Here is a 14966-nt window from a genome sequence, read left to right as displayed (position 1 = left end):
CCTGGCCCCTGAGCCGCGAGTTGGAGTGGCTGCGGGAGGGAAGCGGCGCGCGTCAACAGGGCTCCCCTGACTGCACGACTCCATCCGGAGCCCGAGAATTGGAACGGGCCCCGGGGACTTGAAGTCCAGGACCCGCCGGGAGTGGATCCCCTAGCGCCCTGCAGCAATGAGGTAGCGCTGCGTTCCCGGGGGACGCAAGAAGAAATCGAAGCGGCCCTTCGACTACGCGGGCCGCGAGTCGAGGCAGCCCGCGGTCGCGAGGACAGCGCTTGGAGGCTCGGGATCGGAGCGGGGCGACAGGGAAGGAGAGAGCGGAAATCTGCCAGCCTGCAGCAGGGCAATAACACCCCGACCCCAAGGGCTGCACCGGAGGCGGGTGCTTCGAGCACTTGAGGAGCTGGTAGCTCCCTAGGAAAAAGAAGAACCCGGGGTGACTTTGCGACTGCGTGGGACGCGACCGGACCACAAGACACAGTGGTCTCCTGGTGAGGGGCGACTCGCGCTGAGAGAACGAACGTGTCCGCGCGGGCTGAGGTCTGGGGCTGGGAATCGGAACAGGGCGACCGGGGAAGAGGGGACGCTTGGGGCGACCTGGGCGCTGTGCTTGGGCCCCCCTGGACTGTTCCCCACCGGCTGCAGACTGCGTGTGAGAGGCAGATAAAAGCTTGGGCAACCAGAGAAGACGAGCATCCCACCAGAAAACCACCATATAAAAGGACCAGGCCATGAGGCAAACCAAGCCAAAAAGCGAAAACAAGCAATGCAGCCTTGGGCCAAAATATGGGTCTGAACCCCACTGGGGAATCCCCCCTGGAGACCAGTCAACCCGACCTGGAGGGAAGAGGCAACACTCACTTGGCAACAAGTAAGAAAAAGAACAAGCGGCCTACATGAGAACTATGTTGCCATCGCCTTGAATAAAAGAAGGTCTTCCCCCCCGGGCACCCAGGGATCCGGGTGGAGAGGCAGAAGGAACACCTCAGAGTGATGGACAAGCAGGACCCCCTGCGAACTCACGGGAGTCGTTCGACCTCCACTCACATTAACACTAAACGCAGCCGCCTTATTGAGAGCACGCAACCACACAAAGCACCAACAGCAAACAACCGGGTGCCAAGTGATCGTGGAGAGAGAACCACCTTAACTGGGCTGCTCGTGCTGTCGCAGGGGGGCTGTTGTCTACCCCTGGACAAGCGGGCCCGTCCATACGCTTCAAGTATCTGGTGAACGGGGACTCCACCAAAGATCACAGTGCAAACTAATGACCACGAACGCGCAAATTCTTACGCTGGAGGTGTCACAAACTGTGATTCTTTACTGGGTAAGCCACCAGGGGAGAATAATACCACGGACCAAAGGTGAACACGGGAGGCATGACTTGGAACAGAACCGTGCAAACCCGTCTGTAAACTACTTACCTAACCCCCCTCACCAGCCCAGATTAAACTAAACTAGAACGCAACACGTATACAGCAGCTGACAAAACGGTCATCAACGACCTGAGACCAAGCAGAACCTTCACCCCCCCTCCCCAAATAAACTGGATCATGGCGGAACAGGGCGCCTACGCTCGGGAGCAGGAACTGGTAAAATGCAAGACTCATCAAACCAAGACAGCCAAAAACTTGACACAGTACTGGCAGCGGTGGAGCGTATTGGAGACTCACTAGAACGCGACCGTAGGTCATTGGAAGCCAAAATAGATAAAGTAGCGGGCGACCTCGTCCTACTCCACACGGACCATCGCAAGCTCACAGAGAGAACCAAAGAGATTGAGGCCACAGTAAACGAACTAACGCCCACAACTGCCCAATTGAAGACTGGAATGGAAGACATGCAGGCCAAGGTCACAGCACTAGAACGCTGAGTCGAAGACACAGAGGGCCGCTCTAGAAGTAACAACATCCGGGTAGTGAATCTACCAGAAGGCATTGAAGACCGAGACCCGGTGACCTACTCGGAGAGCTTGCTGCGGGGGAGGGCGAACTAACTCCCTTCTTCTCTGTGGAACGCGCACATCGCATCCCGGCCCGGTCAAGACCGCCGGGCAGCACTCCATGCCCATTCATCATTCGCCTACTCCACTACGCAGATAGGGACATTATACTGAGAGCGGTGAGAGCCGGCCTGCAGATTTTGCTATTTCCTGATTACACCTTAGCGGTACAAAAAGATAGAGCCTCATAATTGCCCTTGAAACGCAAACTGCACTCCCTAGACTTAACCTCCTCTCTGTTATTCCCTGCCAAGCTACGTGTTGTGACAGGAGGAAAAACACACTTCTTCTCCACTCCGGAAGCAGCATGGGAATGGCTTGAGACATCTGGGCTGTCACCTGGTTGGGCGCCAGAACGAGCAAGACCGCCACCTAGACCAGGCGCAGCCGCACCAGAAGAGACCGGAGGAGAAACACGATCCACACTGATTCAACGAAATGTGCTCCAGACTTAGAACAACTAATCCAGGAGAGAAGGGAAGCGATTCACACAGCAGCAACGATAAGTGCATCGCCCCTGCCTTCGGGATCCGAAACAGAAGTTTCTCAACCAAACAGTGACCGCCCCCTCACGCCGGATCAGCTATTGGAGTCAGATCATACGGGAGGGCCCTCCGTGACACCGGCAACTGCTGACTAACTTTTTTAAAGAAACTTAGAACAATGCTTAGAAACAATGCACAGCAGGAGCCACCAAGCCAATGATACTTGTACTGACGTAATCTGAGAAATGAGAGACAATTGGCCTATTCCCTGAACACACACAACAGCCAACAACCAGCAATATAAGCCTCGGGTGCTTGACCCCTTGCCCCTGGACGCTAAACCTGGAGGATGAGGGACCTCCCCCTACGCTCCCCCTATCTTCCCACTTTCTTATCTGCCACACCCAGACTAGATAAGGTGCACGTCTGAAACACTCCCCCCCCCCCCTCCTCTTTTTGGTCTGATATTGGCCTACTCCCAAGCTCCTACCAGTGGAGACATATAATGTACAGGTGTGTGTTGACATATTGTCATTTCTGTTGGTTTGTCTGCTGAATCCTTTACACCTAGCGGAAAAAGGGAAAATAATGACGAGTCCCGACTCAAAAGGGCAGGGCAGGGAGCTATGCCAGACAATCCAAAGTTTCCAATATGGCCACGTACACAACAGTCACCTGGAACGTGGGAGGTATTCACACCACCAAGCGGCAATATGCTATTTACTCCTATCTCAAGCGTCACTCAATCCACATAGCTCTCCTACAGGAGACACACATAACGAGCCTTGAGGTCCCCCGACTGCGCCGGCGCTGGAGAGGACAATTATATGCGACAGGACACTCAGCATACGCTAAAGGTGCTCTAATTTGGATTAGAGCTGGCACCCCCTTTAAGGTAGAGGAGCAGGTTGTGGACCCGCAGGGCAGATTTGTGCTAGTTAGAGGAAAACTTGCAGGTCATATGGTTGTACTGGGATCAATATATGCCCCAAACACAGACCAAACTGCTTTTCTTCACGGGCTTTCCCACCAATTGGCGGGTTGGAGTGGCCTTCCATTTTTCCTTGGGGGGGGACTACAATAGGGTAATCGACGTGACAATGGACCGTTCCTACCCCCGCTGCCTACATCATCAGTGGTAGCGTCCTCAAAGGGCCTGGTAAACTGGAACCAACAATGGCAACTGGTAGATGTGTGGAGAGAGCGACATAAAACGGACAGGGTTTACTCCTTTTACTCTGCACCACACTCCCCGCACGTACGCCTAGACAGAATACTTTGCACCATGAGTTTCACTACCGTAGTGGTAGATTCGGAATACCTAGGGAGCACACACTCTGACTACAATCCCCTGATTGCACGTTTGTGCTGGGGTTCCCCGCGCGGCTATTCCCACATGGAAGTTGAGACCGGAGCTGCTGGAAGATTCTGCTTTTCGAGCATCGTTAAGCGTTGTAATCCCAGAATTTTTCAAACAAAATGACGGCACGGCCTCGTCGGTTTTGATAGAATGGGACGCATTTAAGGTCTTCATACGAAGACACTATCTGAGCACCCAATGCAACCTGTGCCACTCTGTTGAACGGGAACTGACCAAAGTAGAGCGGGATCTAATACAACCAGAGAGGGAAGCAACTAACAACCAGCCAGATCATTTGTGACTATCAGCAATACGCGCCAAGCACCTGTCACTACTGAAGCGTCTGTGTTGCTTAAATTACTCTGCACACTCTGCTAGAACTCATACATCTGCTGATAAGGCAGGCAAGCTCCTGGCCTGGCTGATTCGACAGGACTACAAGAGGAAACCAATATTGGAAATCCTCTCACAAACAGGGGAACTACTATACACGCCCCAGGAGATACAAACTGAATTCGCAAGGCACTACGAGGCACTCTATGCCTCGAGGGCAACTCCCGGCGGCAACTCCGGCGCAGAATTCCTCGCCGGAGTAGAACTCCCGCACATAGAGGACGAGCAAGTTGAAGCCCTTGAGGCACCCCTAGACCTCAAAGAAATTCGATCTAGTATCCGCGAGCTTGCATCTGGCAAAACACCAGGCCCAGATGGACTCCCAGTTGACTTTTATAAAGCCTTCGCGGTGCAACTGGCGCCCAAATTACTTGAACTTTATGAGACAGCTGAACGAGAAGGCCATCTCTCGGCCACTCAAAGAGAAACACTGCTGGTTTCCCTTCCTAAACCTGGAGGGAACCCGGTAGACATAGGTTCATATAGACCATGGGCAATGTTGAATACCGATGATAAAATATTAGCCAAATTACTGGCGACGCGCCTTGCACCGGCTGTACCTGGCCTGATACACTCGGACCAGAACGGATTTGTCCCGGGTAGAGATACCTTCCACAACATTAGAAGGTTATTTCGAGTTATGCAATATGCGAAACGGGACTGGCCACGAGCGGGCTGTCTCGTTTTATACCTGGAAAAGGCCTTTGACTCTTTGGAGTGGCCCTATTTGTTCAGAGTCCTTCGGTAACTCGGTATGGGACCATTCTTCACTCGCCTGACTAAGTTACTATTCTCCAGACCACTAGTCTGAGTGAGGCTGGGGTCTGAGATATCGGAACCAATTAGAGTGGGCAGGGGTACGAGACAGGGTTGCCCCCTTTCACCATTGCTGTTCTCACTCGCTATAGAGCCCTTGGCAATAGCCATGCGCAAAGCGGGAGGTGATGATACTCACATAATCTCCCTATATGCCGATGATCTTCTTCTATACTTCCGAGACATCACGCAAATCCCTCCCGAGGCTGGCTCACTTCTACAACAATTTACCCTTTCATCTGGCCTGAGAGTCAATTGGTCTAAATCCTGCCTCTTTTCCTTCGACCCGGGACTCTCTGATCCGGGACTTATTATTGCCGGAAATCCCATCCCATGGCAACCCCATACATTCAGATACTTGGGTATTCGAGTATACCACCGTGAGGGAGACATATTTGAGGGCAACCTTGTAAGGGCTGTATCCTCGGTTAAATCCCAAATGGTCTTCTGGAAAACACTACCTCTGTCAGTAGCAGGCAGGATAGCACTCCTGAAAATGGTGGTCCTGCCCCGACTTCTATACTTCTTCACTAACCTCCCGCACTATGTTCCCCCTGGGTTCTTCAGGGCTCTGAAGACAGGACTGAGGTAATTCATTTGGAATGGTGGCCGCTGTATAGTAGAAACTGTACCTGCCACCAGATAAGGGCGGACTAGCAGTTCCTAACTGGGACAATACTACCTAGCGGCTCAACTCCAGTGGATAGCCAGATGGCTGGCAGATCTTCAACGTGTGGACACGGCATCAGAGAGCAGACCCTGGTCACTCCAACAGATACAACCTCTATTCCACCCGCTCATGCAGGCACAAACCCCCCGGCAACTCTTTCTTAGGGTGGCCCACAAATCTTTCCGTCGCTCACTTCGCCTTACACACATGCATCTCCCCTTTGCACCGGCCTTGCCGTTATTAGGCACACCAAGAGGCACCAGAATCACATCGGAACCCAAACTGCACACATGGCACGAAATAGAAATATACACACTGGGAGATCTATACGAAGAATCCCAACTGCTCCCCTTTGCCAGGCTTCAGGAGATGGGACTACCACCAGGCCAATTTTTATTGCACCGCTCCCTGATGGGGCAATGAGATCCAAATGGGGCGACATCTCTGTGGCTCCCCCCACTCACTTACTGATTCAATACCTACAGGTGATGGACCGAGGGCATCATCTGATTAGCTGGCAAGCAGATGCTTTGAGATCCCAAACAGCCCTTGACAACGAAGCGCTACGTATGGCATGGGAAACAGACTCAGGCGATTCAATTACACTATCACAGTGGAAGGCCGCCATTTCAGGCCACCTCAACGTGCCTCGCAATTCCCGATTCCGCTTAATCCAATATTACATAGTGCACAGAGCCTACCTCACACCGGCTCGAGTGAATAGATACATTGCTCGCAGAGATGCAGCCTGGCCCAGATGCCACGAGATCGGAGCAGACCTGCTACACATGCTCTGGTCCTGTCCTGCCTTGAGCTCCTACTGGAGATCAGTAAAGGAAAGCCTATCCGACTGTATAACACTATAAATACCCTTTACATGGGAAGCATGTATCCTAGGTTTATTTCCCAGAAGCAAGCAACACAGAGCAGAAGTACGCTTCGCAGACTTAGGACTCATTGTAGCAAAGCGATTAGTGACCCGCAGATGGAAATCACCAGACCCGCCACCAACACAGGCCTGGAAGCGATCTCTCGAGGTGTGGGCAGGAGCTGAAGGCACGGCACTGGCGCGGGAGGAGGTTTTGGGGTTGAGACAGTTTCCATTGTGCGCTAGCTGGGAGGGAATGTTGCTGCGGCTGCATGATGAGGGAATGCGCCCATCAGAAGAGGGAGTGGAGTAGTGTGAGTGGACGCTCCCCTGACAAGAAAAGGCACTGCACGGGGGAACTGAATATGAAAAGTTGGCCAGATATACCCTGACACTGGAATTAAATGACAACACCTGCTTAACCTGACACCTGACCCAGCCCTCCTATTAATAAGCTGATTTGCAACACTGTAACCCCACTCCGACTGGGAAATAGTCATATAAGTGTAATCTGCACAAGTGTCCATTGCCGGCAATTGTTAAATGTTCACTTTTTTCCCTTATTGTTCTTCCCCCTTACATTCAAAGTTAGCATATATACAAAACTCATGATCCTTTTTTTTTTCTTTTTACCTATTCAAACTGCTCCAATTGAACACAAATACTAGAAAAAACTTTAAACCAGCAAACACTGTTGTACGAGCAGGCTGATAAACATCAGAAACCTTATGGGGCTTTTACACTTGCAAACATATAAGGGGTTGACAATGATAAAACTCATCAAATAACAGGTACAGCATGGTAAGATAACTGTGGATGCCATAGCAATGGAAATGTATAACTGAATAACTGCAAATGTATGCCAAATGATATATTGCAGCAATGGATCTTATATGCAATACCAGCTATGTAATGGTATAGGAATACCTACCAAATTGTATGAAACGGAAACAAATGTAGAAACATGAAGCAATGTAAAGATGAAAATACCAATAAACAGATTTGTGAAAAAAAAACACTGAGTATTGTCTTTTATTGTGTATAAATACTGTATAACTATAGTGGTATTGCAGGAGCTTTGCATTTCTTCTAGTTCAGCCTAAGCTGCTCAAATACAGCTACCTCTAGACAGCCTAAGCTGCTATAACACTGCCTACATTTCACTAATAAGGGATAACTGGACCTGTTATAAGGTGTAAGTATCTTAAGTACCCACTACCAACCATGCCAGCCTCCTACAATTAGACACACAGGTTTTTAGTGGGAAGACGTCGGCCATCCATTTCCGATGCCTAATGAAGGACCTAAACACTTGCAATATACCCCCTCTTCATGACCCTTTTCAAAGACTTGTATCGGGGCAAACTCAAAATCTCATGGATTGGTAGACCTAAAAGCTTGAAAATTACTTTTATGCATCAACTGTTATATGTTCTCCTGACTTTCCCGCATGCCAACTCCCCTGTTTTATGGAAACATAACTGGGCGGAAATGCTCGCTTTGCATGGAGAGGTATGTCCCGGAGAATGGTGAGTGCAACACTGAGCAAGCCATTTTCAGAGGGAGGCTTTGAATTTCCCAGTGTTTTAGCATACGTTCTGGTGGCACAACTTCGTCACTACTTAGACTGGAATCATGAACCAGATAAGAAAACCTGGGTCCAGTTGAAGCAGGCATTCCGCTCCCCCACACTTGATGGGGCTCTTATTGGCTACTCATGTCTTTCACAGCACGATCCCCCGTTGTTCCCTTTGACATAGTTGCTCTTGTTCTACTGGAGAGAGGTAGGCCAACGTAGGGCATTCCCAACTTACCCCTTCTGACTGACGCCTCTGACGCACAACTCCAATTTCATCCCAGGCGCAACTCATTCTAGTTCCTTAGCTGGAATCAGGGCCGCTCCACCACTCTGGTGGACTTCTTTGACGATGGTGATTTGAGGTCGAGGGATGACTTGATTGCCAATTTTGTCCTCACCCTATGACATGGCTTCAAACTGCCCCAGGCACTTTATTGAGCAGGCAGACCTTACGTACGTCAAGCAAGCCAATGTGACGCAGCACCTATCGAGTCTCTTTACTTGAATAATATGTGCTGCAAAATCACCTTTTGGCTCTATTGATATCTTCTACAGCTGAGTCTTTCTAAAAAAAATGCCTATGTGATACAGTGGGAAAGGGTATTGGCCACAGAAGATCTGATGTCACTTGGGGAGGGGGCATTTGGCAAAGAGTGGCTCAATTGTCGATCTACATCCGTTATAAAGAGAATGCCTATAAAATACTGACCTGTTGGTACCTAACACCTGTTTGCTTGGCCAAGATGTTTGGGGGTTCTGACTTATGTTGGAGGGGATGAAGTGAGAGGGAAACCTTTTTGCATACATGGTGGTCATGTCCCGTGATTCATTCTTTTTGGGTGGAGATCCAGAGAATACTCCGAACCATCGCCAATATCCACCTCCGATTCGAACCCAAAACTATTCTTTTGGCTGATCCCAGGCCAATAGAGTTTTTTCCACGATGAGCCTTTAGGGCTGCTTTTTATACCACCTACTCCTGGCAGCACGACTTTGTGTGGTGCAGTTATGGAAACAGCCAAACTCCCCTTCAATAAAAAAGTGGTGGGGGAAGGTTTGGTCCATTTATCCTATGGAAAAACTGCTCTCACCCATGACAGGATGGCAAAATTCGATGCCACGTGCGCCCTTTCACCACCTATATTTAGCACTTACAAAGGGTGGGAGGTCTCCATCTCTTGATGCCTAAAACACAGCGCGCATATGACATCTTTATCATGCCTTCCTCTGAAACAGAAGATGGTTTTGTCAAAACATGAACTCTGTGTGAGGGAGTGGGGTGGCGGCTGTTTCAGCTAACAATTTCCTTTTTACATCAGGGTATATGATCTGTTCTTCCCATTATGTATGAGTCTGATTCATTATTTTTGGCACCTCTGTACAGTGTTTCGTGTTTACCTGTTTTCATCTGAAAATGCAAAACAAAATAGTTAAAAAAACTTGTGAATACAACTGATGAATCACTTTGTGCAGTTTTAACTGATCCTAACTGTAGGAAAGTACCATCGTGCCTGGCATGTTACCCCCATATTTCACTGTATATATGTTGTTTTAGTCTATGTGTCACTAGGACCCTGCCAGGCAGGGCCCCAGTGCTCATAAGTATGTGCCCTATATGTGTTCCCTGTGTGATGCCTAACTGTCTCACTGAGGCTCTGCTAACCAGAACCTCAGTGGTTATGCTCTCTCTGCTTTCCAAATTTGTCACTAACAGGCTAGTGATTAAACTTACCAATTCACATTGGCATACTGGTACACCCATATAATTCCCTAGTATATGGTACTGAGGTACCCAGGGTATTGGGGTTCCAGGAGATCCCTATGGGCTGCAGCATTTCTTTTGCCACCCATAGGGAGCTCTGACAATTCCTACACAGGCCTGCCAGTGCAGTCTGAGTGAAATGACGTCCACATTATTTCACAGCCATTTACCACTGCACTTAAGTAACTTATAAGTCACCTATATGTCTAACCTTCACCTAGTGAAGGTTGGTTGCAAAGTTACTTAGTGTGTGGGCACCCTGGCACTAGCCAAGGTGCTCCCACATCGTTCAGGGCAAATTCCCCAGACTTTATGAGTGCGGGGACACCATTACACGCGTGCACTGTACATAGGTCACTACCTATGTACAGCGTCACAATGGTAACTCCGAACATGGCCATGTAACATGTCTAAGATCATGGAATTGTCACCCCAATGCCATTCTGGCATTGGGGGGACAATTCCATGATCCCCCTGGTCTCTAGCACAGAACCTGGGTACTGCCAAACTGCCTTTCCGGGGTCTCCACTTCAGCTGCTGCTGCTGCCAACCCCTCAGTCAGGTTTCTGCCCTCCTGGGGTCCAGGCAGCCCTGGCCCAGGAAGGCAGAACAAAGGACTTCCTCTGAGAGAGGGTGTAACACCCTCTCCCTTTGGAAATAGGTGTGAGGGCTGGGGTGGAGTAGCCTCCCCCAGCCTCTGGAAATGCTTTGATGGGCACAGATGGTGCCCATCTCTGCATAAGCCAGTCTACACCGGTTCAGGGATCCCCCAGCCCTGCTCTGGTGCGAAACTGTACAAAGGAAATGGGAGTGACCACTCCCATTACCTGCACCTCCCAGGGGAGGTGCCCAGAGCTCCTCCATTGTGTCCCAGACCCCTGCCATCTTGGAAACAGAGGTGTCTGTGGCACACTGGACTGCTCTGAGTGGCCAGTGCCAGCAGGTGACGTCAGAGGCTCCTTCTGATAGGCTTTCACCTCTCTTGGTAGCCAATCCTCCTTCCTGGGTAGCCAAACCTCCTTTTCTGGCTATTTAGGGTCTCTGCTTTGGGGATCTCACCAGATAACGAATGCAAGAGCTCATCAGAGTTCCTTTGCATCTCCCTCTTCACCTTCTGCCAAAGGATCGACCGCTGACTGCTTAGGACGCCTGCAAAACCGCAACAAAGTAGCAAGACGACTACTAGCAACCTTGTATCGCTTCATCCTGTCGGCTTTCTCGACTGTTTCCAGGTGGTGCATGCTCTGGGGGTAGCCTGCCTCCTCTCTGCACCAGGAGCTCTGAAAAAATCTCCTGTGGGTTGACGGAATCTTCCCCCTGCAACCGCAGGCACCAAAAGACTGCATCACCGGTCCTCTGGGTCCCCTCTCAGCACGACGAGCGTGGTCCCTGGAACTCAGCAACTCTGTCCAAGTGACTCCCACAGTCCAGTGACTCTTCAGTCCAAGTTTGGTGGAGGTAAATCCTTGCCTCCCCACGCTAGACTGCATTGCTGGGAACTGCGTGTTTTGCAGCTACTCCGGCTCCTGTGCACTCTTCCAGGATTTCCTTTGTGCACAGCCAAGCCTGGGTCCCCGGCACTCTAACCTGCAGTGCACGACCTCCTGAGTTGTCCTCCGGCGGCATGGGACCCTCCTTTGTGACTTCGGGTGAGCTCCGGTTCACTCCACTTCGTAGTGCCTGTTCCGACACTTCTGCGGGTGCTGCTTGCTTCTGAGTGGGCTCTTTGTCTTGCTGGACGCCCCCTCTGTCTCCTCACGCAATTGGCGACATCCTGGTCCCTCCTGGGCCACAGCAGCATCCAAAAACCCTAACCGCGACCCTTGCAGCTAGCAAGGCTTGTTTCCGGTCTTTCTGCATGGAAACACCTCTGCACGACTCTTCACGACGTGGGACATCCATCCTCCAAAGGTGAAGTTTCTAGCCCTTGTCGTTCTTGCAGAATCTACAGCTTCTACCATCCGGTGGCAGCTTCTTTGCCCCCACAGCTGGCATTTCCTGGGCATCTGCCCACTCCCGACTTGATCCTGACTCTTGGACTTGGTCCCCTTGTTCCACAGGTACTCTCGTCAGGAAATCCATCGTTGTTGCATTGCTGGTGTTGGTCTTCCTTGCAGAATTCCCCTATCACAACTTCTGTGCTCTTTGGGGAACTTAGGTGCACTTTGCACCCACTTTTCAGGGTCTTGGGGTGGGCTATTTTTCTAACCCTCACTGTTTCCTTACAGTCCCAGTGACCCTCTACAAGGACACATAGGTTTGGGGTCCATTCGTGGTTCGCATTCCACTTCTAGAGTATATGGTTTGTGTTGCCCCTAGCCCTATGTGCCCCCATTGCATTCTATTGTGACTATACATTGTTTGCACTGTTTTCTAAAGCTATTACTGCATATTTTGGTATTGTGTACATATATCTTGTGTATATTTGCTATCCTCATACTGAGGGTACTCACTGAGATACTTTGGCATATTGTCATAAAAATAAAGTACCTTTATTTTTAGTATATCTGTGTATTGTGTTTTCTTATGATATTGTGCATATGACACTAGTGGTACTGTCGGAGCTCAACTCGTCTCCTAGTTCAGCCTAAGCTGCTCTGCTAAGCTACCTTTTCTATCAGCCTAAGCTGCTAGACACCCCTCTATACTAATAAGGGATACCTGGACCTGGTGCAAGGTGTAAGTACCTCTTGGTACCCACTACAAGCCAGGCCAGCCTCCTACAGATGGTTACTGATATTATCTTGGAGTTGCATATAAGTCTTTGTCTGAAATCCCATACACCTTACACACAATGTTGTTCCTATTGGCCCATCACTCTCCTTAACTGCGATGTAAAGCTGTTTGCTTCCGTTCTAGTTGCTCGCCTATGCCATTTCTAGCTGACTATCATTTCCCTAACACATTTGGGCTTCATCTGCAATAGACAAACAAACAACAGTACCCGGCTGGCGGTGGCCCTTATGAGGTTAAAGGAGCAGCAACACCAGCCTATGGCCCTTCTCTCTCTTGATGGCGGGAAGGCGTTTGATAGGGTACATTGGAGTTATCTCACCCAAATCCTGCTCAAAATCCATATAGGCCCCAAAATGAAAAAGTTTATCTTTAACTTTCAGGAACTGACCGCCAAACTAAAAAACAACAGTTCCTTCTCCCAACCAATTTGGCTTATGCAGGGCACCCGCCAGTGCTACCTGCTTTCTCCTTTCATACTTGTTCTCATGATGAAACCATTAGAAAGCAACCCACGGATCACGGGTATGATGCCATCAAACCAAAGCTTGCCTTATTCACCGATGACATCCTCTGCTTTATTACAAATCCTGTTACTACAGTTCTGACCCTAATGGAGAAGTCGAATGCCTTCTCTCAGGTGTAGGTCTTAAAAGTTAACTAAGTCACAGGTTATGGGAGCCACTGATTCCCCCTATCAGTCTGGAGGACCCCATTAGTGTAGGAGAGTACCATCTTTCTTGGCATGTTACCCCCTATTTCTGCCTGATTGTCAGTAAGTTTTGCCTGTCTCACTGGGATCCTGCTAGCCAGGACCCCAGTGCTCATAGTTTGTGGCCTAATGTGTGTGTGTTGTCAGTAGTGGTTAACTGTATCACTGAAGTTCTGCTAACCAGAACTCCAGTGCTTATGCACTCTCTACTTACCAAATTAGTCACTATAGTTTAGTGACTTCATATTCCAATTCCAATTGGCACACTGGATCCCCCCTATAAGTGTCTAGTATATGGTACCTAGGTACCCAGGGCATTGAGGATCCAGGAGATCCTTATGGGCTGCAGCATTTCTTTTGCCACCCATAGGGAGCTCAGATAAACCTTTTTTTCTGGACTTCCACTGCAGCCTGAGTGAAATAGTGCACACACTAATTCACAGCCATTTTCACTGCACCTAAGTAACTTATAAGTCACCTAGATGTCTAATCTTCATTTGCTGAAGGCTAGGTGGAAAGTTACTAAGTGTGAGGGCACCCTTGCACTAGCAAATGCGCCCCCATGCTGTCCAGGGTCAATTCCCCGGACTTCGTGAGTGCGGGGACACCATTACACGTGTACACTACATATATCTTATACATATATGTAACTTCACAATGGCAACCCTGAATATGGCCATGTGAGGTGTCTAAGATCATGGTATTGTCCCCCCATTCCACATCTGGTATTGGGGGACCAATTCCATGGATCCTAGGGGCTCCACCATGGACCCCCGTACTGTCAAACCAGCTCTATGAGGTGTGCACTGCAGCCCCAGCTGCTGCCAGCCGTCAGACAGGTTGCTGCCCCCTTGTGGTCTGAGCAGCTCAGTCCCAGGAAGGCAGAACAATGCATTTCCTTTGGGAGGAGGGTGTTACACCCTCTCCCTTTGGAAATATGTGTTACAGGCTTGGGAGGGGTAGCCTCCCAGAGCCTCTAGAAATGCTTTGAAGGGCACAAACGGTGCCCTCCTTGCATAAACCAGCCTACACCGGTTCAGGGACCCCCAGTCCCTTATCTGGCATGAATCTGGACAAAGGAAAGGGTAGTGACCACTCCCCTGTCCATCACCACCCTAGGGGTGGTGCCCAGAGCTCCTCCAGTCTACCCTTGGCGTTAGCCATCTTGTTTTCCAAGGTGTGGGGACACTCTGGAAGCCTCCGAGTAAGTGCATACCCTCCTGATAGGGCTATTTAGGGTCTCTCCTGTGGGTGTCTCTTCAGATTCAGCTTGCTAGCTTGCAAGACTCCTCCAGAAGTCCTCTGCATCCTCAGCTTCTGTCCGTCGGATCAACAGCAAGTTGCTCCAGGAACTGCTGTAACTGCAACAAAGTATCCAGGAAAGCTACTGTAACCTGTAATTTCAGCTCCAGCCAGCTTCTGCAACAGTTTCTAAGGTGTGCACGCTCTGAGGACTGCCTATCTTCATCCTACACCAGAAGAACCAAAGGATTCTCCCGTGGAGTGACGGAGACACTTCTCTGATTCAGCAGGCACCTTTCTCTGACAACGACCAGTACTCTGGGACTCCTCTCCTGGCGACGAGCGTGCTC

The 14966-nt window shown here is 50.0% G+C and overlaps 1 protein-coding gene across 1 annotated transcript in view; it reads left to right on the top strand.

The window, feature by feature from the left end:
• SIAE (sialic acid acetylesterase) overlaps nt 1–14966 on the top strand; it is a 1017559-nt gene that overhangs the window by 424174 nt on the left and 578419 nt on the right. The window lies entirely within an intron of this gene.

Source organism: Pleurodeles waltl, chromosome 3_1 (assembly GCF_031143425.1).
Source record: "Pleurodeles waltl isolate 20211129_DDA chromosome 3_1, aPleWal1.hap1.20221129, whole genome shotgun sequence".
NCBI lineage: Eukaryota > Metazoa > Chordata > Amphibia > Caudata > Salamandridae > Pleurodeles > Pleurodeles waltl.
Note: the sequence above shows the minus strand (reverse complement) of the source record. Positions and strands in the feature narration are given on the sequence as shown.